Raw genomic sequence first — 24,120 nt, forward strand, 5'->3', positions numbered from 1 at the left:
CTTGGGATGCTAGAGTCCATTCTACTACTCACTTAGGATGCTAGAGTCTATTCTACTACTCACTTATGATGCTAGAGTCCATTCTACAACTCACTTAGGATGCTAGAGTCCATTCTACTACTCACTTAGGATGCTAGAGTCCATTCTGCTACTCACTTAGTATGCTAGAGTCCATTCTGCTACTCACTTAGGATGCTAGAGTCTATTCTACTACTCACTTATGATGCTAGAATTCATTCTACTACTCATATAGGATGCTAGAATCCATTCTACTCACTTAGGATGCTAGAGTCCATTCTACTACTCACTTAGGATGCTAGAATCCATTCTACTCACTTAGGATGCTAGAGTTCATTCTACCACTCACATAGGATGCTAGAGTCCATTCTACTACTCACTTAGGATGCTAGAATCCATTCTACTCACTTAGGATGCTAGTGTCCATTCTGCTACTCACTTAGGATGCTAGAGTCTATTCTACTACTCACTTATGATGCTAGAATTCATTCTACTACTCACATAGGATGCTAGAATCCATTCTACTCACTTAGGATGCTAGAGTCCATTCTACTACTCACTTAGGATGCTAGAATCCATTCTACTCACTTAGGATGCTAGAGTCCATTCTACTACTCACTTAGGATGCTAGAGTCCATTCTACTACTCACTTAGGATGCTAGAGTCTATTCTACTACTCACTTAGGATGCTAGTGTCCATTCTATTACTCACTTAGGATGCTAGAGTCCATTCTACTACTCACTTAGGATGCTAGAGTCCATTCTACTACTCACTTAGGATGCTAGAGTCCATTCTGCTACTCACTTAGGATGCTAGAGTCCATTCTACTACTCACTTAGGATGCTAGAGTCTATTCTACTACTCACTTAGGATGCTAGTGTCCATTCTACAACTCACTTAGGATGCTAGAGTCCATTCTACTACTCACTTAGGATGCTAGAGTCTATTCTACTACTCACTTAGGATGCTAGTGTCCATTCTATTACTCACTTAGGATGCTAGAGTCCATTCTACTACTCACTTAGGATGCTAGAGTCCATTCTACTACTCACTTAGGATGCTAGAGTCCATTCTGCTACTCACTTAGGATGCTAGAGTCCATTCTACTACTCACTTAGGATGCTAGAGTCTATTCTACTACTCACTTAGGATGCTAGTGTCCATTCTACAACTCACTTAGGATGCTAGAGTCCATTCTACTACTCACTTAGGATGCTAGAGTCCATTCTGCTACTCACTTAGGATGCTAGAGTCCATTCTACTACTCACTTAGGATGCTAGAGTCTATTCTACTACTCACTTAGGATGCTAGTGTCCATTCTACAACTCACTTAGGATGCTAGAGTCCATTCTACTACTCACTTAGGATGCTAGAGACCATTCTACTACTCACTTAAAGTCTTTTTGGCTCAATTTCCTCATCTGTAAAACAGAGACAATAACTGCATCTTCCAGATAGAATTACTTTGGGGAGTAAAGAAGAAAAGATATGCAAAGTTCATTGTCCATAACCACCCTTATTGTCATTTCAATTGAGATCTCATTAATTCCTCCAGGGATAATGTTCCTCCATATGCATTTGCATGGTTTTATAGAGTTGGTTGTAAGTGATATCTTTGTCATGGAGACCAATCTAAGAAATGCAACTGAGTCTGATAGAAGCATCTCTGCTTTAGAAGTGTAAGGAAAAGGTGATATGATGCCAAGTGCTTGTATATCCCTCCCAAACCCAAGGGCTTAAAGGTTGCTCCTTGAAGTCAGGCCAAAGGGTCAATGGAAACTCTTTTGGTGGTTAGAATGTAGGAAAATAAAAAGGATGTTTTCCCGTCATTTTTATTCTTTTGATTTCTAGTTCATTTTTTTTAAGCAGCCCCTTGATTTCATGGGGTTCAGAACTGGGAGGGGTTAAGAGATCACTTAGTCCATCCCTTTCATTTTATAGATGTAGCAGAAATGGAGTCCCTGCAGGGGCAAAATGACATGCCCAAGGTGACACTTGAGAATATCTGGAGGAAGTGAGATGGAAACCCAGGTTCCATTCACAACAGGAGTGCAGTCCCTGAGGTTTAAGGGTCGGATCTCTCTTACCTATTCAGTGACACCTGATTTGTCAGGAAGGAGAGGGCAGTAAGAAAGGGCAGATGGGAAAGAAGCAGGGACACAGGCATGGAAGGCAGATGCAACGGTGTAGCTTATTTAAGGAAAGTGACCTTAAAAATGGTCATCAATGTGGAACAAGAACAAAAAACATCCAGAGAAAAGGAAATACACTTGAATTTTCATTGAAGCATGGTGGGGGGGGGGTCAGAAATATGCTGGCATTCTTACAATATAATTTATCACACCTTATGCTTTCCTGGCTCTCACTCTATTTTTTTTTTTTATCTCCCCAAGTGAAGGGTTTATTAGCTTTTGATTACAAATCATCTCATGAGATAATTAGAAATTGAATAGCAAAGCACTGTGAAAAGCCACTGAAATTGAGGGCAGTGGGGTTATCTGATTGGCAAAAAACAAGAAAAATAAAACCTTAAAGTTAAATTTACAATAAAAGAAAACCCCAGTATCACTGCTGTCCTGAAATGGGAATAAAGGACTTTAATACACCAACTGATGTGTAGTTTCATTCATCAGAGGGTTGCAGTCTCTGCAATGATGCATCCATCCATCCATCCTGGCCTGCACCTGGGCAGCCCTTGTCTATGAGCTCCACCAAATTTGCCAGTGGGGGGGTTATCCAGTTGTAGTGAGGGGAAAGCAGCATATCTGTGGGCATTTCATGGCAGCAAATGGAAAGCATGGGCAGTGGGCCACTTCTCTCTTGCTCTCACTACCCAGGAGTCTCAAAGTTGTTCCTGAGCTCACATTTCTCTGATGAGTGAATCAAAACAAAACAGATATTTGGGTCATCGCTGTCATGATTTTAAGCAGTAACAGAGAATTCTAAAGAATAAGGATAATAAACCCTTATCTATACTTGACGATTAGATGACCCAACGAATAAGGATGGGCTTTGACAAAGTTAACATCTTTATTTGGAGTCCAAGAACCTGGGTTCAAATCTTACCTCTGACACTTCCCACTTCTATGACTTTGATTGGGCAAGTAATTTACTAGGCCTCAGTTTGATCATTAAAATGGGAGAGTTTGAAAAGATGGACTGAGAGGTCCTTTTAAGCTCTAAATCTGATTCTGTGATCTTGGCAAAGTCATTTCAATTTTATCAGTCTCAGTTTCTTCATTTTGAAAATGATGGTGTTGGACCTCCAGGTCATTTCTAGTTCTAAGTAGCTAGATGGCACAGTTGAAAGAGAGCTAGGAAGGCCTGAGTTCTAATCCATTCTCAGATACTTGCTAGCTTAAGAGTTCCCATACATTTTTAGGAAGCAAAAGAGGGGATCCTCTCCAAAAAGTCACCATAGCGATGGTGGGCATGGTAATAAAAATCTTACATTTATATTTTCATAGATTATAAGCCCCTGGAAGGCAAGGATGTCTTTCTTTTCTATCTTTGTTTACCCAGTGCTTAGCACATAGTAAGCACTGACTAACTTCACTGATTAATTGACTGATTGATGTCTGGGCTTTGTGACTTTTCCATAGATGCCTTTCCTTTTTATTTCTTCTATTATTTACCCCCCCCCCACACACCCCATTCTTCCCTTCCTCCCTGGCACTTTGATCCTGACTGGAAAGAAAGATAGTTACGTGTGGGCCCCAAACACCATTAGCAAAGTCTCCCCAGAACACAGGTGGAGCTTTGGCTCTTCGCGCTGGCCCCAGGAGTAGGAAGAGATCCAGGGGGTGGCAGTGACACTGGTTCAGTCTTTCACATGGTATCAAGTGGCCCGTGGGCAGAGAACCTGGGCTATAAGCCCATAAAAATCTCCCAATAGTCAGGGAAGGTCTGGATTGGTGCCTAAGGTTGGGCAGCTGGTGACAGGCTCTCTACCCAGCGTATCACTCGCTGATTCCTGAGTTTGTCGGGTTCTCTCTGTCTCTGTCTCTGTCTCTGTCTCTGTCTCTGTCTCTGTCTCTGTCTCTGTCTCTGTCTCTGTCTCTGTCTCTGTCTCTCCCTCACCTTCCCTTTCTCCCTCTCCCTCCCTTCTTCCCTCCCTCTTTCTCTCTCTCTCTGTCTTTCTCCCCCCCTCTCTCTCTCTGTCTCTCTCTGTCTCTCTCTCTCTCTCTCTCTCTCTCTCTCTCTCTCTCTCTCTCTCTCTCTCTCTCTCTTTCTCTCTCTCTTTCTCTCTCTCTCTCTTTCTCTCTCTCTCTTCCTCCCTCTCTCCCTGTCTCTCTCTCTCTCTCTTTCTCTCTCTCTCCCCCCTCCATCCCCCTCCCCCTCTTCCTCTCCCTAAGCTTTGATATTACATTACCAATGATCTACTGGGTATTTCCTAAGTGACATCTTAAACTCATATTGTCCCAAACTGAACTCACTGCCAAATCATCCCCCCTTCCAAAATGCCCTCTTTCTGTTGAAGGCACCCCATCCTGGCACTTTCCCAGATTTAACCTTAGAATTATCTTTAACTTTTTCCTCTTCCTCATGCCATATACCCAATTAGCTGCTAAATCTTACCCATTTGTGACATAGCTATAGCATGAATTCAGGCTTTTATCCTCTTATTCTAGTAACAGCTTCCTAATGCATCTCCCTGACTCCTCTTCCCCACAACAGGTCATCTGAAAGACTTCTCCCCAAATCATTTTCCTTACATGTAGGTCTGACCACTAGATTTCCCTACTCAACCAACTCCAGAAGCTTCTGACTGCCTCTAGGATGGAATATAATTTCCTGTTTAGCTCTGAAAGCAGCCCCCCCCCCCCCCACTCTGGCCCCAACCTATCACTCCAGTCTCATTGGTTCCTGCACTCTGTTTCCCACACACAATTCTCCATTTCCCATGTCTATCTGTGCCTTTGGAATGGCCATCCCCAATGCCTGAAGTGCACTCAGAAGGTCTCTCCTTTCTGCTCATCCACCTCCTGTTTCAACCCTTCCGGATCCCCACAGAGGCTAATGCCTTCCTTCCCTCTCTCCCTCTCCAAGTACTTGTTTTCATCTCTTTGGCATCTATTTGTATTTGTGGCCTTTCTGTTTATGATGGCTCTCCTGGTATTTTTCCTTCTTGCTGCCTTCATTAGACTAGAAGCTCCTGGAGGGAAGAATTGTTTCCCTCTTTGTACTTGAATTCCCAGAGTCGAACCCAGAACCAGGCACATAGTAGATGCTTAATAAAACCATTCTCTGGGTGACTGATTGCATCCTAAGATCAACCATCTGCAGGGGTTGCCACGATCTCCATTTGACAGATGAGGCCAGAGCTCTGCCTCTGACGCTCCCTGTGCTGTTAAGGAACCCACCATCACTAAGGCAGTAATGAATGCGGGATATCTAAAAAGATGCCCAATTATATAATGCTATATAAGCGGAGCTCAGTGCTGAACAGGAGGCAGAGAGTGGGCTGGATTGCATTTGGGAAATTAGGCAATGCTTTTAAGGACCTCAAACTTCTCCCTGGGGGGAGAACACTTTCAACTTCAGTGTTCTGCCACAGACACTAGCCTGAGCAAGCCCAGGTTTACCACAAGCTCCCAACGATCCAACCCTTGGGGCACCTAAAGGGCACAGGACAGACTCATGGTGGCATCATTAGGGTTTGGGGTCTCACCCCACGCCCCCAGCTCCAACCTGGACTGCGGTAGCTATCTGCTGAGTGAAGCAAAAGGAGCCCTCTCCATTCCTCATTCCCTGGAATCCAAGGCTCTTTCTTCCCTTCACCTGTCAAATCTCCAGTGAGATCTTTTCACACTGCGGTTAGTGAGTAAAATTTCTTATCTCAGCGGAAACATTTTCTAGATAGAGGTACATATTTATGAAGCCATCTGGATGCCCTACATAAAGTGGGACGGTTTGCTTTTAGTTCTCCCCCCCCTCTCTCTCTCTACCTCCCTCCCTCTCTCCTTCTCCCTCCCTCTCTCCCTCTCCCTCCTTCTCTCCCTCTCCCTCCCTCTCTCCTTCTCTCTCTCTCTCTCTCTCTCTCTCTCTCTCTCTCTCTCTCTCTCTCTCTCTCTCTCTCTACCTCTCCATCTCTCTCCCTCTCCCTCCCTCCCTCTCTCCCTCCCTCTCTTCTTCTCTCTCTCTCTCTCTCTCTCTCTCTCTCTCTCTCTCTCTCTCTCTCTCTCTCTCCCTTCCGCTCCCCTCTTCCTCTCCCCCTCCCCCTCCCTCCTTCTTTCTCTCTCTGTCCTTCTCTCTGTCTGTCTGTCTTGCTCTCATTCACTCATTCATGCACCATTCTCTTTTGCCCACCCAGTGTTTAGGACAGTGCTTGGGATATAGAGGTGCTTAATAAATGGTTGTTGATTGACACTAAAAAATAACACCTTTACCTCCCATTTTAGAATTAATATTTAAAAAAAAAGAACTAATTCTAAGTATTAACCCAAAGCAAAAGATCTAGGTAATTGCCCAGAATCACACAGCTAGGAAGTATTAAAGATCAAATTTGAACCCAGGACCTCCTATCTCTAGATCTGGCTTTCAATCCACTGAGCTCCCTAGCTGTCCCTTGTTAATTTGATTCTTGATTGACACTTTACAAGACAAGAAATGAATGAAGATGAAAATAAGCCAATGAAATAAGGAATGTGTTTGCCATTGTGGGGTATTTCTAAAATATAGGCTAAGGTATACAGTTTTAGGGTTTAGCCACCACCTCACTGAACTGCCCCAATTTACAACAAAGAAATAGAGGCTCAGATGGGGGAGGGACTTGACTAAATTTTCAGAGTTCATACATTTCGGAGCTGAGATTAAGACTTGGGTTCTGCTCCAATGGAAAGTAGTTTAACCATATTATGACTCCACAAGTATCTGTGAAGCCCCCACTGGCATTGTCCTACGCTCCTGAGTGATGAAGAAAGACATGAAAAGGACCCTGCTCCCAAAGAGCTTGTCCTCTCTGGAGTAGACAACATCCACACCAGGCAAGGCAGTCATTTGGGGCAGGGCAGCATTCATGGCTGGGCTATTGGGGAGAGTCAGGAATGACTCCAGGCAGGATGTAGCCTTTGCACTAAATCTGAGAGGAAACTAGAACTTCGAAGAAAAAGAGGCAAGGGGGAAATGCAGTTCAGGCAGTGGACAGTGTAAAGACATGGAGATGGACCATGGGATGCCTTATAGACCAAGCAAAGGAGAGTAAGGCTGGACAGGAAGGTTGGAGGCAGGTTCTGATGGGCTTTAAATGACAAATGGAGAAGTTTGTTCCTGAGCCTGGTGAAAAAAATGGGAACCGGACACAGGAAGAGGTCGGCAATGCCAAGCTTATGAGGCAAATTGAGTTGTAGACCTTGGCATCCTAACTACCCTTTCTTCAGACCTCTGGAACTTGTCTTCCAAAGTGTCCACATGCCAGACTATATCAGGATCTGGCTTCCTTCTGGAGCCTAAATTCCAAGATGGGGGCGGTCTTTTCTCTTGAAGGTTCCATCTCATCCATCATTTCCACCCTATCAACCAGTGTCAACTACTTGAGGTTCAGCTTGAGATAGAATCTCCTATTCTTGCTTCCTCTAACACTTCTAATGACAAAATGATTATGAAGATGGCTGCAGTGGCAGAGGGTCCAGCATGACCACAGCTGTGTCCCCCAGTGCTTGGTTCCTCACCATCCAGGATGTGAATGGTGAGATCCAGAGACACATGGAGCAGCAGACACCTGCAGGATAACACCTGCATCGCCCTCTATATCCAAGAAGATGTTTGTGTGCTTCAGTGCTCTGCATCCAGAGAAACAGAAAGCAGCTGAATTAGAAAGTAGTCCCTTGGCAGCACCCTGAGATGTAACAGCCTCCTCAGGCAGTCTATAACACCCAATGCTTTAAAATATTCTGAAGACCTGTTGAGGTCACAGCTTTGAGCTCTTCCTCTTCACTGAGCAGACAGAAGAATTATCCCCTGTAAAATAATTCCAGAAACCATTCATCCTTGTCCCCCAACATGACTTTCTGAGAAGTGATGCTCATGATCCCATTGGTGACCTCCTTCGGTGCTCTATGACTACTCATTACATCACAGAATATAATGCAAGATTACCTACGGACAGGCACATAACCAAGGGCAATCCTCCAGAACCATCATGATTTCAAACACAAGATTGTCTAAGAAGCCAGCTGTCGCTTAGTGATCTTGTCTTTCCTTCACTGCTCAGGCAGCCTATGCAGGAGAAGCAAACATCATGGCTCAGCATGCCAAAATTTTAGTAAAGAATAACAACCTCCCAGACTGCACTGCAGCCGTTCCTGGAAAAGTGAAGGAAATCTTACTTCCTGAGCAGACAAAGCCAATGAGCTACGTGCTTTCCAATGACCGTACCTTGGAGAGTGACCTGCATGCCAAGAAGCACTTAAAGCTTAGTGGCAATATATTTCCAGCCATTGGGAATGTTCATCTCGAGCCTTTCACAGATGAGCAGCTCTGCATGGAAGAGTTTACCAAGACCAGTTTGGGGGATCAGCCATCTTTTCACAGAATTGACTTGGAGGAGCAGTACTAGATGAAGTCACAGAAACATTTGATATCAGACTAAGTCGGTAAAATGTATGGTGAATGTTTTAGATGTCAAAGACGGTGACTTGCACAGGATAGAAGTCCCAACCAAGTTCCACACACTGTGCCCAGGGCTTGTCTGTGGCTTGGCTTTCTGGTTCGATATAGCCTTCAGGGGTCCTGTCTCCAGTACCCAAGGAGCCTCTGACTCTGGTGCCAAGTGTGGTGGGGGTTTTCAGTCATTGCTCTTTGTAAAGGTTGGGAACATGCTCTTGTGGACATGTCTGCTCATCACAAGTAAGAGACAGAGCTATGATCCAAGCCTTGTTGGCGGGTGGACCAGACACACCCCAAATCCAGGGATCTTCTTTGTATACACAGCTATGATGCCATCTCCTCTTCCTAGCTCCTACTACACATCTCCCTCTTAGAACATGTGGAACATAGGCAGTGCCTACAATCTGTTATGTGGTAAAAATCAACTGACCCTCACTCTGTAAGGGACAACAGACTGTCCCTCAACAGAATGTTCTGGGCAAGGTCCCAGGAATTACAGGACCCCTGAGGTATGCCAGTAGTCACTGTCACCTACCTTTCATGTCTGTCCAACATCACCCCCCTGTTATGCTGAACTAGCCAACATCATTAACAGAATGTTCCAGGCGTCCACCATCAAGTAACTCAACTATGACTGCTTTAACCAATATAAACTCCACTCTGCCTCTGCCTCTTTGGAACCCCTTGCTTGGGCTCCCCTAGCATTGCTAGTAATAAACTTCTCTTTGCCTGAATTGCATTGTCTCTGTGTGCTCCTTTGGGTGATCTATTCTCGGACCCTAACAAATCTAAGCAGCAGGATGGCTGTGGCTAGGATGCTAATGACCCATGACCTCTAACATTCTGGTAGAGCCTCTATGAAACCCAACAACCTTATCCCTTTAGACAACACTGGGACTGTTAATCACACACTCCCAGTTGGCCTTCAGCATGAGCACAAGGATTCCATAAGGCCCCTCCAGTAATCAGAAGAGAGGTGACTCCAATACCCATTACCTGTTCAATAGCCAATTGACATAGAAAGTCCTACCATCTTCCTGGTCTCCCCCTGGCCTTCATCACCACCAAACACAATGCATTTTGGCAAGTCTTCTTGATTCCGATTCTTACAATGGATGCACTATGCAACCTACTTGCCTCTAATTTTTTTAATCGACACCTCTTTATTGTTGGCAGCCTGCTGGCCAGATTTTTAGCATGGCCAGGAACTGACTTTTTAACACCTGCCTGGACCTGAGATGCTGAGGGGATTATTTCTAGAGGTGAGCTTCAGGTTGTCCAGTTCAGTGCAAATGAATTGCAGAAACATTTTCTAAGGGAATATGGGCAAAATTTCTCTGATCTCAGCTTGCCCTTTTTCATGAAGCATCATATACCCTTAAAGGCAAATGGCTGGATTTGGAAGGAAAGGAAGAGGACAGAGAAGGGAAGGAGTAAAGAGAAAGAACAAGAATGCCCTCTCCTTTTCTCCTGGTGACATCCCAAGGTACCAGGAGTCTTGGGAACCTTGGGGAAACCTACAGGAATGGTAAGGGATGAGTGGGAACCTCCCCTTTGTCTTGCTTTTTGCCTATCTTGAATGATCTTACATACCTTGACTCTCTTCAGTGGAATATAAGCTCCTTGATGGTAGGACTGCCTTTGTATTTTTTTATTGCAGGTGTCTAGTGCAGAACCTTACCCAGACACATCTATAAAGGGTTTACAATGGATCAGGCATTATAAGTGTGCTTTATAATACTTAGATGTTGGCTACATAATTAGGTGAGTTCAATTGAAAGCTGAGCAACTTTTACCAGGCTTTAAATAGTGGTTGTTGTGAAACTGTAGAAGAGAAATGGGACCTTTCCTATGGCAGTCTTTTCAAATTTCCAAGGATGCTGGAGAAGGATTTTTTTCTGGTCCCTTTTGGACATTGCTATAGTTTAAGAGCTAGCTAACCTTTTTAGTGTGCTTTAGGGTTTGCAATGCCCTGTTCATATGTTATCTCCCTTCATTCAGATAACAACTCTAGGAGGTAAGTGCTATTATTATTATTCACATTTTGCATTTGAGAAAACAGGAAGAAAGAAGCTAAGGGACTTGCCCTGGGTCATGTGCCTAGTGTGAAACAGGAAGTGTTTAAGGCAGGATTTGAACTAGAGCCTTCCAGACTCCAGGATCATCATTCTTGCCCACCTTCCCACCTGCTGACAACAGTCCAATGAGGCCAGAAGACTGCTTGAGTCTAGCTACCCTAAGAATAATTCATCAGAATTATGACTCTGGAAGTTAGAGAATCCAATTTTATCTGAATTGCGGGCATCTTTGTACAAACAGCTGGAAATCATGATTATTAGGCTCTCACTTCCCCACGCAAAGAAGTTCTTTGGTAAATGAGTTCATTTAATTTTGAACTAAAAAAGACTTACTATATGTATTTTAGAGCTGCGTGCTCACTCCAAAAACCCAGCTACGAAGTACAGAGTATCTACTTTAGCCCTCTGTGCTCAATAAACATCCACTTCAGAGCAAAATCTGCAGGTTGGGTTACAGTCTGACAGGGAGTCATGCAATGGCTCTCTGTCAATTCCTCTTTGAGTCACTGGACAATTTCTTCTGGAATAAACCTGGGAACCTTCACCTTCCAGAGAATGCAGGGACTGTCCCCTGCCCTTGGAAGAGCAGGAGCAGGCTTTGTGACACTGTTCCACCGAAGGCTTATTTATCAAGTTATTGAAGTATTGTCCTTGGATTAACACCTCTGGTGAAATATTTCATAGGAGGCTTATTACAAAGACTCTGATTATCTCCTGTGAATGCATCATAACACATTTCTTTTTAAACTAGGATTTGATTTCTCTTCTGTTAGAGAATTAAATTAGCTGATGCCAGGGGAAGAAGTAATTTATTTCATATGGAAAACTATTTCAGAGTATTCTTTGATGCATTTCAGAGACTCCCCTTCATGGTTTGTTGGAGGAAAAAGGTTTTGGCATGCATTATTTTAATTGTTGCCATGGTTACTTGAAGTAGGGAGCTAATGAGACTGAGGTCCCCCAAGATTCAGGTTAGCACTCTCCCTTGCTGTGACACCCTGACTACAGTAAGCCACTGTCTAAATGAGTTCCTTTGGATCCAAGGGTACACCAAGTGAGGAAGTGAAAAAGGATCAGTACAATGGAGAGATTCCACTGGAAGGCATAGAGCCCAAGGAGGGCAAACACAGAAAGGTTCCAAGTATGTTGAAAGAGTAATAGCAGCATTTGGGGGTAACCAAAACCTGGAAACTGAAGAGGAACTCATAGGTTCAGGACTGGCTAAACAAATGAAAACAATGAAATATTGCATCGTAAGAATCAATGAAAAAATACAGAAATACAGAAAATGGAAGATGCCCACCAATGGGTGGACTTGAGTGATGAAAGCAGGACCAGGAAAACACTGTTCAAGATGACTAGAAGAAAGTAAACTTTTGTGATAAATCAATGGAACACATGTATATAAGGAAAGTTGAGAGAATGTACCACTTTCTCATTTTTACAGTCCTCATAGACTCTGGTGAGAAGCATCTCATTTTTATTTCCAAGGCTCAAAGTTGAGCACACAGAAGGTATTGAATCGATGCTTCCTGCTTATTTGAGTGATATTATCAGACTGGACTGCTGCGTTGCTTAGTTTTGACAAATTGTTTTTTTTTAATTTCTACTCTATTCTTTGTTAAAAGAAAGAGCTCTGCCATTCACTGATAAAGATGGTCAAATGATATGAACAGGCAGTTATCAAAGGAAGACAGACAAGCCAGCATTGGCCAAAGAGAAATACAAATGATTGGAAAAATGTAGATTAAAGCAACTCCAAGGTCATGCCTCACATCCATTAGATTGGTAAAGAAAAGGAAAATCAGAAATGTTGGAGGGACCATGGGAAGTAGGCACATGACTCCATTGCTGGGAGAGCTGCGAATAAGGGATTATTCATGATTACCTTTATTATACCTCCATTATTATGTCTGCTTCTAATTCATAAATGATGATAGCATGGATCCCTTTACTGGAGGAAGTGGATCTGTGATGGAATCACAGGATCTCCAAGTGAGAGTTGGGGGAGTAGGAACCTTTGAAGTGACATGACTAGTTCCATTATTTTATACAGGAGTAAAGAGAAAAGAAAAGAAAAGAAAAGAAAAGAAAAGAAAAGAAAAGAAAGAATGGGTAGGTGACTTGGCAAGGTTACACAGTGGCAGATTCAGGAATGGAAATTTATCCCATTGACTTCAAATGTGACTGACTTTCCCATCGTCTTGGAGGGCTTCCTAGAAATTGTAGCTCATTTCAGCTTTAACCCAGTCCAGGTCATTCAATTAAGAAGCATTATTAAATGCCTGCTTCATGCTGGGTACTAGCATAGGCACTGAGGATTCAGAAACAAGGGGAAATAGTCCCTCGCCTGGAAGAGCTTAGTCTTCTCCAGGGGATGATGCTTATATATATATATACATACTCACATGTAGCTATGCATGTATACACATGCACATACATATACACAGGGACATGGACAGACACATATATGTACTCAGATACATATATAAAATATGTGCATAAGGTGATAGGGTACTAGTATTTTGGACATATATACACAGACATATACCTACACAATATATATATATGCACTCAGATGCACACATACACATATACATACACATGTAAAACATAGAGAACGCTCCATGGTGGGGAAGGCACTAGCTGGAAAGAGGTGGGGGATCCAGAAAATCTGGGTATATGAGGTGGTTCTTGTGCCAAGCCTTGAAAGAAACTCAGTATTCGAAGGTGCAGAGAAGAGGAGAGAGGACATTCCAGGTCACAGCTAAGGCAAAACCAAAGAGGTGGGAGATGACTGGCGATCTATGAAGAAGAGTAATGGGGGGAGTTTGACTGGACTGTAGGGTGTACCAAAAATAGTCATGTGAAATAAGGCTGTAAAAGTAGGTTGTGACCAGATAGTGAAAGACTTTAAATACCAAACAGGAATTTATATTTGATCTTTGATAGGCAGGGAACTGCTGGTCTTCAGCCATTGATCTGAAAGCATCTGAAGAGTTTAGGAAGAAATCTTTCTAGTGTTGGATCCTGGTGCACACCAGGGTCCCCTCCTTTGTATCAGAGAAGAGAGGAGATCATCCAGGGCAACCAGATAGGCAGCTCTCAGGTGAACCCTAAGAGCACCCCTGAACAGTTACTCAGCCTCACCTTAACCTATATTCTTACCATTTAGTCTCTGTTCTCCACCATATATAGACCAGTTTGATCAGAGATGGATGCCTTGATTCTTTGTTCTTTTTCTGGCTCCTCTAAACACTCTGGTCAACTCCAGATCCCTGTGGAAGAGGTGATGTAATCTGCCCACTCTTTACCAGCAGCACAGGTGGGACAGAAGCATCCCTGGGGAGCCCCCAGTCCGTGCTCCACGTGCTTCCCTGTCCTTATGTTACTCTGGTTTGTCTGATGGCAAGAGTGGCCAGATGTGCCCCCAACAGCTGGAGTCTGCTCCACATCTTCCAACATATGGAGAGCCTGGGGACTCCATCCTCATAGTGGCAGACTTGATGCCTTTCAAAAGCATGTGGGCACATGGCCCCAAAGCCAACCTTTCAAGATCTATGTTCAAAGTAATCTCTAGGGAACACAGCTGGGCACAGTTTGGTTCATGTGATACCTGACTCAAGAGTCTTTTCACGTTTATTTATCCAACAGCCCAAAGGGATGTTGGATCAGAGGGGCCAGATCAGAGTGTGTGCTTCCATTGCCCAAGATGGCATCCTTGCTCTGAGATACCAGGTGCTCTATTTCCTCACTTCTCCTGTATTTAATGCCTGCTATCCAGCTATCATTCTGATCTCCCCCTACTGGAACTCTAGACTTCTCACTTTGATGAGTGGACTCTTGCCTTGCTTTACTGAGGTTCCAACCCTCCATGCCACTTCTTGGACACCCAAATATTGTGGGCTGTGTCACTCTGGATAGGTCATTTAACTTTTCAAAATTCCCAGACAGTTTTTAAGAATTTAAGTGGAGTCTGTACATTTGTGCTTGTAGAGAATTTTTTACCAGGAATTCTCTATGCCAATGAAACCACAGAAAGGAAGAAAAGGAGGAGGAAGAGAAGAATGAAAAAAAGAAGAAAGAGGAGGAAAAGAAGGAAGAGAAGAAAAGTTCCTCATCTTACAGTAGTAGGTGACCAGGAACAAGCTATGTGATAGAGCTAAGGTGGCTATTCTCTTTTGGGCAAAGATTTGTGGGGACAGTCCCACCAAGGAAGGCTATGGCGGACCAGAAAGCAGTGCAGGTGGCTGCGGTTCAGTAAAGCATCCTTTGGTACAGACCTCAGAGTAGGTGGGATGGTGTTAGTGATATGAAGGATTAGCCCTTAGCACACAGTTCTCAGTGATCCACCTAGGTGATTCATATTTCCTTGTGGACTTGATTTGGAACCTAGGCTGATATAAACTAACAGAAGATAATAGAAATAGTAATAGAAACTATGAGGAGTCTCTTCTCTCCCCCAAAGGGAGATGATGAAAATAGTGGGAGTCAGAAGTCACCCAGATATTGATAAGGGTGGCAGAAGAATGGTAGGCATATACAGGGTGGAAGGAAACAACTGGGCACTTTCTGAATAGGGTGAACCGTATAGCCTCCACTAGGCTGTAAGCTTTTTGAGGGCAGGAACTATGTCATACTCATCAGGGCCTTGCCAGTAGTCATTTAATGGTTATTTAATTAAACTAAACTGATGGAACATGTCTACGCGGTAAAGCTTTTTACTGTGTTAGTTCATAGCTTTCCAGTCAGCGCTGCCATTGGTCTGGGCAGGTAGCCTCACTTGTAAAGGTTCACAGCTTCTTCTCTAGTCCCCCTTGTATTCTGTTCCATGTCCTCATCCTATGGTCCTTTGTGTGGCAGTGGCAGACATGTTCACTGGCATCCTCCTTCTGTCGAGGTCTTTAAAGGCTCACTGGAGCTTGGTGGAGCCAGTCCTAAGCTAGTTAAGTTACTTTGAATTTTGAACCAAACAAATTTGCTCCTTAAATAATGAGACTCCTCTGTCGTGGTTCTCCCCCACCCCCATGTCTTCTCTTTTCCAGATCAAACGCTTCTGCTTCTTTCAACTCATCCCTCACATATCATGGACTCAATGCCTTTCTCCATCCTTGATGGTCTCCAATGCTCAGTAGCTGATCCATGCCCTCCACTAAACTCCAGTATGACCTCTAGTCTGACCAGACCCAGGTACACCGATAGGGTAAGGTAAGGGAGGGGTCTTGGAGTAGATGGAAAATTGATAGCTCAATGGGCACAATCTACTTCCTTTCCTGCTTATCACTGGGTTGTTGGTATCTAATTTGTTCCCTGGAGAAGAAGCCTGAAGGACTGTAGCCTTAAAAAAAACCCAAACGTTAAAGATACAAGTTGACCAATAGATAAAGAGGGTGAGCACTCTAAGTTCAGAGGGGACTGGCCTCCAGTGATTTAGGATGGCTTCATAGAGGTCATGTGATTCAGCTACAACTCCTCTGCTTCTGTCACTAGCACCCATTCATCTTGGACATCTCACCACCTGCCTGCTTTCTCTTCATAGTTCTCCCCACCAGCACCAGCACCCTTGACTCTACCCCAGAGAACCAGATCTCCCACCTGGGTCTTCCACATCTTTGCCCTGAGGGCTAGGGAAAATCCATCCATTTATCTTCCATCTTTGGAGCTCCTGCCCTAGGTCCAACCCAGGTGATTAGTGACTAAGTGTATGCAAACTAGCTCACTTTAGCTCACTACGAATTTACTGCTGGGCATTAGATATCAGTCATTGATGCATCTTCCCTTCCCATCCAACCATCTAGCCACAGAGCCAAAAGTCAGGCCATCCCATCATCTTCCAGCTACAATTCTTCTTTCTCTCCTGCTTCCTCCCTAAGTGTGTTGCTCTCTGTTTCTCTCTCTCTTTTCTTCTCTCCCTTTTTTCTTCCCTCCCTCCTTCCCTCCATCTTTCCCTCTCTCTCTGAATTTGTTTTACTTTATTTATTCATTCATTCCTCCATATCTCTGTGTCTATTCAGAAAAGCTACAGTCCTCTTGGGGGGAAGTGTAATAGATGACCAGAATGGGGTCACCTGCGTTTACTATAGGGATGAGAGAGAAAGAGGTATGAAACAGTCAAAGAGATGGAGAGAGGGGAGAGATTGGTCCTCCCCTCTCTTCCCTAGGGAAGACAGCACAAGTTGTCTTTTAGGAGAACAGAACATGTTTCTTTAGAGACTGGTTTGAGGATAGAGGTTAAAGCCTGGAGCTGGCTTTCCCCCTTGAGGAGAAAGGTTTATATAGTTCTCCCCCCAAGCTTCCCTTCCCCTCCTTGATGTTATGAGGCAGGCAGACTTGATCTAAGAAGAAGAACTCTTATTCTAAGAGACACACAAGACAGGGAGAGTGAGGTTGTTGGGTAAGGAAAGTGGAAAATGGGAAATTCCTTTGAGCTAACAACTGACCCCTCCCCAAATCCTGAGGGGTCAGGCTATCTGCCTGATACCACCTTGGTCAGTTGTGAGATGTGTCCTTCCTTCTACCTAACCTAATTGTGGTTTGAAGTTCAAAGGACAAATGGTAGGGAAAGGAGAGAAGTCTTCCCTGGGTGAATGGCTTTCTAACAAAGTCCCATCATCCACTCCTTTATCTTCAGCTGGATCCGAGGGGGTTTGGGTTCACTAAGAGGTGGTCAATTCTCAGAAAGGTCTTCTGTCTCAGAGGTTTCTCTCAGACCAACCACTCCAGGAGAGCTCCCAAAGAGAAGTGAGTTGATCTGGCAGTTTTTCCTCAGCTCTTCTATGTTCCTGGAATCCTCCATCTTCTTTGCCCTTCCCCTGCTTGGGTTGCTCTTCTTCATGCTGAATCTGATTTTCTCCCTTACAGATTCCCCCTTTTGGTTTTTCACAAATTTGTCACCTTGACAATCTGCATTGGCTTTGAATACATTACTTACCTTATATTTACTCTGGGCACTAAATTTCTATCTATCTCTCTGTTCTCCCCTATATTCCCCTCCCAAAATTAAAAAAAAATCTCTTAACCCTGAACTATGTCCTATTCTTTAACCTAATTTAGCTTAATTTGGCTTAACTAAAACTATGCTAAAACAGGGTTTCTGGGAAGAGATTTAGGGTAAGTGTGTCGGTTACAAAGACTGATACAACTAAATAACAGCTTTTCGGATTAACAATATCTCTGAACAATGTGTTGATTAACTCTCCAGTAACAGTATCTTCATGAACTCTGGTTAAAGTAAAATTTCTTCCAACTCCTCATGCTATATTATGCTTTCATTACTTTTCTAGCTATTACAATTTCATTAACCTTAAAGAGTTTTACACGTTTTATGTTAGTCTGGTCCTTTCTTTCCCTATGTCGGACTCTCTAATTTATTTGAACTTCCCTTTTCAACCCTGACTATACTCTAGCCCTGATTTAAGAAGGTTAAGAATGTTAGTTTATTCCTACTCTATGTTAGTATGTTAGTGCTCTACATTTTACAATTATGTACATACATGTGTACCGTACAACCATTACATAGGACACACACATTACATGTGTGTCCTTAGTGGGAACTTGTATGTTACATGTGTGTCTTTAGTGTGAAGTTAATATGTGGGTGATTCATCTTACATGACATGGTTTTTAGAAGTTCTTTCCCTACACAGTTCATGAGCTACAGTTCTTTTCTGTGTTCCTTTTATCCATTTAAAGTCTCTGATGTTCCTGGAAGTATTTCTCTGGTTCAGATTCTTTCTCTGTTCGGGAAACCAATTTTGACTGACATCTCACTTTGCTTGTAGAATCTTTCTCTTCTTTTGCAGGAAGACACATGTGTGTAAGATTTGTCGCTAGTGTATGAGTGTAAGTAAGAGTAGTTAAGATTGAGTGTAAGACTTTTGTGTGAAGATTTTCTTGTTTGTTTCTAGGATTTTGAATGTTTGTCATGTTTTTCTTGTAGGGTGATTGAGAGTGATTGAGGGTGAGATGGAGAGTTAGATAGATATAGAGTTAGATAGATGTAGAGGGATATTTTATGTATTTTATGTTTCTTGGGTTATGATTAGTCTTTCTTCAGTCATTCTTCATATTTCAGCATCACTTTCTTTGGGGCTATCCATATTTTGTGTGTCCTCAATGCAGTCATTTTCTCTTTGGGTTTGTATTTCTTGTATGTGATCTGGGGCAATTTCTGTTACAGTTTCCTCTGGGCTAGTTGGGGGCAAAGGGGTGCTTGACATGAGAAGCATGGAACCACAGTTCTTTCCCTGTGACTTTGATTGAAGTAGGAGTTGTGATCACAACTTGGAATGGTTCATTCCATTTTGGCACTGTTGCTGTGCTTTTGGTGAAAAATTTCACATACACTATATCTCTGGGGCTGATGTTGTATAGTGCAAAGTCTAATGGCACCCTTTGCACCATCAATCCTAGGCTTCCTAGTTCTTTCAGGCTATCCTGTATATTTGTCAGATAGGTGTGTAACTGGAATTCTCCTCCCAGCATGGAAATGTAAGATGGCTTTTCTATACTGCCATGCCAGAGAGGTTGTCCAAAGAGTATTTCATGTAGGGATGTGTGCAAATCTGCCCTGGACTTCATTCTCAGGTGGAACAGTACAAGTGGGAGAACTTCTGTCCACTTGAGGTGTGTTTGTGCACAAAATTTTCCCACTGCAGTTTTAAGTTCTCTGTTCATTCTTTCCACCTGTCCTGAACTTCCTGGATGATAAATTGATTGTAGATTTCCCTTTATTCCTAGATTCTGATAGATTTCCTGAAAGATTTTAGCAGTGAGGTGAGTTCCTTTGTCAGAATCTATACTGTTTGGAATGCCGTATCTGGGGACTATCTCTTTCAAGAGTGTCCTGACCATGAAGGCTCTATTATTCTTTTTGGCTGGATATGCTTCTGTCCACCAGGTTAATCTGTCTGTGATCACTAATGCATACTTATATCCTTTGTCACTAGGCATGTTGATGTAATCTACCTGTAATCATTTGGAGGGTGTGAAAGCTAATGGTCTTCCCCCTAATGCCTTGCTTTTGAAATGACCTTGGTTGTATCATCTGCAAAGGTCAAATGCCTGACATACTCTTATTGCATATGTAGATATCCCTGGTGCTGTCCAAAATCTGTTTATTTCATCTAACAATGCCATAGTTCCATAATGTCTTTTGGAGTGTATGACATTGCAGAGATGATGATACAATATCTTGGGCAGAATGGGCTTCCCTCCTCCTACTATCCAGATCCCATTCACTAATTTTGCTCCCAATTGTTTCTTCCATGACTGATCCTCTCTGTTGTGAGCTTATATGATATCTTGCTTTTCCACTAGAGAGAAGTTCAGCACATGTATTGCACTAAACTGGGCTGCAAATTTTGCTGTTATATCAGCCCTGTTATTCCCCTGGGATATCTTATCTTTGCAGTGGCAAACAAACAATGGATTATAGGTTGGGTCTGTCATATAAAAATACCAAAATAAAACTCTAAGGGTCATTAAAAGGCTCAAAATCAAGTTTGGCCATTGAAAGTCATCTTCATAACATAGTTACTAAAGAAAACATCACAAGTACAGGTTAAGAAAAGAGAAATTCAGACATCTTTGTGAAAATCAAGGTGAAGGGAAGGAAAGGAGATGATAGCAGTAAAGAAAATGAAAGAAAAAGTGAAAGGTGAAGGTCATCCCTGTTACTTGCCGGGAGAGATCATTTCTAAGGCTGTTAGCTCCCTCCAGAGAAAAGATGCATTGTTTCCAAGTGGAGTTCTCTAACTCATTAAAAGACAGATGTATTTTTAAGTTCTGCAAGTAAAAAAAGAAAAGAAGAAAGAAATGCCCTGGCTTTGTCAGAAATTCTTTCCTTTTAGCTCACTTAAACTGAAACGCTTTCCCTAGAACTTGGTAAAGATGAAGATCACATCAGTCTCTTGCATATGCCTGACATTATGAAGCATTCAGAGCACTTTGTACCACTTAAGATTTTGGACAACCACAAGCATAATAGGAGTGAGTTGTGGGATGCATTTGCTAAAAATACTGACACTGTTAGAGGCTCCATTAATAGCTGGACAGCATTCAGATCAAAGGATGCATGGTCCCATTGTACTCTGCACTAGTTAGATGAGATCTGGACTATTATGTTCACTTTGCAGTGACATATTTTAAAGGAGAAATTGGCAAACTTGAGCTTTTCTAGACTCCTGGAAACTCTTTCACTGGGTTGTTCTGACCCTGATCTCTCTTGGTTTCTCTCTCATCTGCTGACCAATCTCCCCATCTCTATTCAAGTCTGGCAAAGTGGCTAAATTGTTCATAACTCATTGGCTTTACAGCAAAATGCCAATTTGTCATCCCATGGCATCGTTTCTTCTCTGGGCAAACTCAACCAGTTCCTTAAACTTAGAGAGATTGTTTTCCAATCTTTTTAAATTGTGGATACTTAAAAAAATATTTGTTGACTTAAAATGAGTTGACCCCTAAACTTGAATCTAGTATAATGGGATAATTTCTAGAGGACATATTTCCATCAGATCCATATTAAGAATTACTTAATCATCTTGACATGCTCTTGGCTTTGGGTCCTTTGGCCATTCTGGAGAGTTCACTGTCATACTCATTCTTAGTTTTTCCTTACATCTAGAATTCTTTCTTTTCATTGATTCTCTTCCTATGTGTAATGAGTTTCCTAAAGAGACAGTGGGTCCCCTCACTTGAGGCCTTCAATGATAAGTTGAATATCCACTTTGGGGGAGATGTTTGGTACTGGGAAGTCCTTTCTCTTTTAGAACTTGCCCTGTTTAAGTATGTTAGCCCATATGTTGCCTGAAGTCCTTTCTACATCAATAATTCTATAATTTTGTGAAAACATGTCTTGCTTTTCCCTTCAAAGAGAATTGTTAACAACAATGTATATTTGGACTTTAAACTCCCTTGAAATAAGCAAGCTTGATGACATTTTTTTGAGGATATAATCAATCATTTTTTATAGTCAATTTTTTTCATAGTCAACCAATCCACAAGTATTTATTAAGCACATGTAATGGGTTAAGTGTTGAGGATACAAATAAAGATAAAGAGTCTCCACCCTAAGAAAACTACATGGAGAGTCTTGAGGCAGGTAGTTGGTATAGTGCAGTGATGGTGAACCTTTTAGAGGGGCAGGTAATGTGAGAAACATCATCAGTAAAGGGGGAGGGGAGTAGCCTGGACCTTCTGCCCTCTGGCTTCCTCATAATGTACTCTGGTGAACTTGAGCTGGGGTGATGGAGCACATGCACACAGAGAGGGCTCTGAGTACACTCTCTGGCATGTGTGTCATAGGTTTGCTGCCATGGGTATAGTGTATAGAGAGATGGCCTGGGGTCAAGAAGACCTGTGTTCAAATTTGTCCTCAGATATTTACTAGTCTTTTGATCCTAGACCTCTGTTTGCCTCAGTTTCCTCATTTGTAAAATGGGGATAATAACAGTATTTTCCTGCAAAGGTTGTTATGAACATCAAATGAGATTATTGCAAAGTACTTGGCACAGTACCTGGAAGAGAGCAGGTGCTGTATAATTGTTGTTGTTTTCAGGAATCCCAACTTAAAGACCAATACAGGGTTATATTGTGTTGATGCATGAATAAAAACTGGGTCCCTACAGGTTAGGGTTTTAGGATTGATTTAGATCCAATAAAAATGAGCTTGGAACACACACCTTAATTTCATTCTGTTGACCTCCACACGATCTGTAATTTTCCAAAGTTATTTTGCTACCAGCCCAATAACAGACATTTATGACACATGGTGCCAAGGCATATGCTAAGCTCTACGGGGAAAAGCACAGTAAGGAGTGTAATGGTGACCACGCGGCAATAATTGCATTTATAGAAGATTTATGCTGTGTAAATAGAAGGTAATTTTGGAGGACAAGCACTAGCATGGGAGAGTGTGGTGGAGGGGAGCCTAGAAAAGACCTGCAGAGAGTGGGCTTGGAGCCGGGATTTGTCTGAAGGAAGGAAGGAGAAAGTTCTGGGGGTGGGGGGGGGCAAAACAATCAAAAGTCACCCTTAGGAAATGGCAGTGTCCAGTGAGAGAATCAGCAAGAAGTCTGGCCACTGGGGAGCACAGGCAGGGGAGCAGAGTATCAGGAATCTGGAGGCAGAGGAAAGGGCCTGGCTGGGAAGGGTTTGACATTTTAGAGTCAATCGTGGAGGCGATAAGAAACCATTCCTGTTCAGTGAGGAGGACTGGGAACTCAGCTTTGGCCACCAAATGGAGAATGGAGTGAAGGGGAGAGACTTGAGGGAGGGGAACTAACCAAGCAAAAGACTGTCACTAAACAAGGTGTGAAGAGATGAAGGTCTAAACCTGGGTGATGACCATGGGAGTGGAGAGAAAGGGAAGTTCATATGTGTGTGTGTGTGTGTGTGTTAATGACATACAATTATATAAAACAATAAGATTTGGTAAGAAGCTAGCTATTTTAGGTAAGACAATGATAATGAGGGTCTCTCTGTGACTGCAAGTTCAGTGGTCTCCTGGATAGTAAAAGGCAAGTCTGGAAGAGAGGGGAAGCTTTGGCACAAAGTTTTCAAAGTTTAGAGCTAGGAAATCATCTAATTCAGAGTTATGTGTAAATACTGCTTATAAGGAGGATTTCTATGAATTCATATAACTTAATGAATATGTGGCACTAAACATGGTGGACTCTTCTTACAGGATTGCCAATGATGGAAATTTGAGGCAGCAATCAGTTGTTATGGATATGTTCTTATTAATTAGGACTTCAAAATGAACCCTAATTTGTAATGAACATTAATATCCTTTTTATGAGAGTTACTAGAGACCACAAGTTCTTATTGCTGCCTACAAGATTTCAGATGAATGGATGTGAATTCTGTTGCCTAATTTTTAGGTGTTTACAACCCTATCTTAAGCATGCAATATATATGGTCAAGTAACTAGAATGGGAAAGAAGCAGAAAGGCTAAAGAGAAAATGGTAACAAAACAAATGTGTGTGTGTGTATATATATATATATATATATATATATATATATATATATATATATATAGAGAGAGAGAGAGAGAGAGAGAGAGAGAGAGAGAGAGAGAGAGAAAGAATCTCTTCCCAAATGAAGGTAAACTCATTAGGAGAGAGATCCTGTTTGGTTTGTATCTCCTGTGTTTTCTTTGTTTCATGGATTTCTATGGGCAAAGATTTCTTATTCTGTGGCCAGATTACTGGAGATGACCCTCTCCATCCTTTGCCAGGGTGGTCTCCTCTCTACACTAGATATATGATAAGAGGATGTGAACAAGAGTCACCAAAGGGGGGTTAGTATGAATGGGTTGCCAACTGCATCACTTCAAGGAATACCCACAATGATGAGATCACAAATCTATTGGAATACTGGGATATCCCCAGTGCTAACACAATGCACTGCATAT

At 42.6% G+C, this 24,120-nt stretch overlaps 1 protein-coding gene and 1 pseudogene across 3 annotated transcripts in view; one reads left to right on the forward strand and one right to left on the reverse strand.

Moving 5' to 3' along the window:
- The window catches only part of LRRC7 (leucine rich repeat containing 7), a 572,907-nt gene that overhangs the window by 350,112 nt on the left and 198,675 nt on the right, over positions 1-24,120 (reverse strand). The gene's annotated exons all lie outside the window — the stretch shown is intronic.
- On the forward strand, positions 6,983-9,361 carry LOC130457032 (histone-arginine methyltransferase CARM1-like; annotated as a pseudogene).

This window comes from Monodelphis domestica, chromosome 2, assembly GCF_027887165.1.
Source record: "Monodelphis domestica isolate mMonDom1 chromosome 2, mMonDom1.pri, whole genome shotgun sequence".
In the NCBI taxonomy this organism is placed as follows: domain Eukaryota; kingdom Metazoa; phylum Chordata; class Mammalia; order Didelphimorphia; family Didelphidae; genus Monodelphis; species Monodelphis domestica.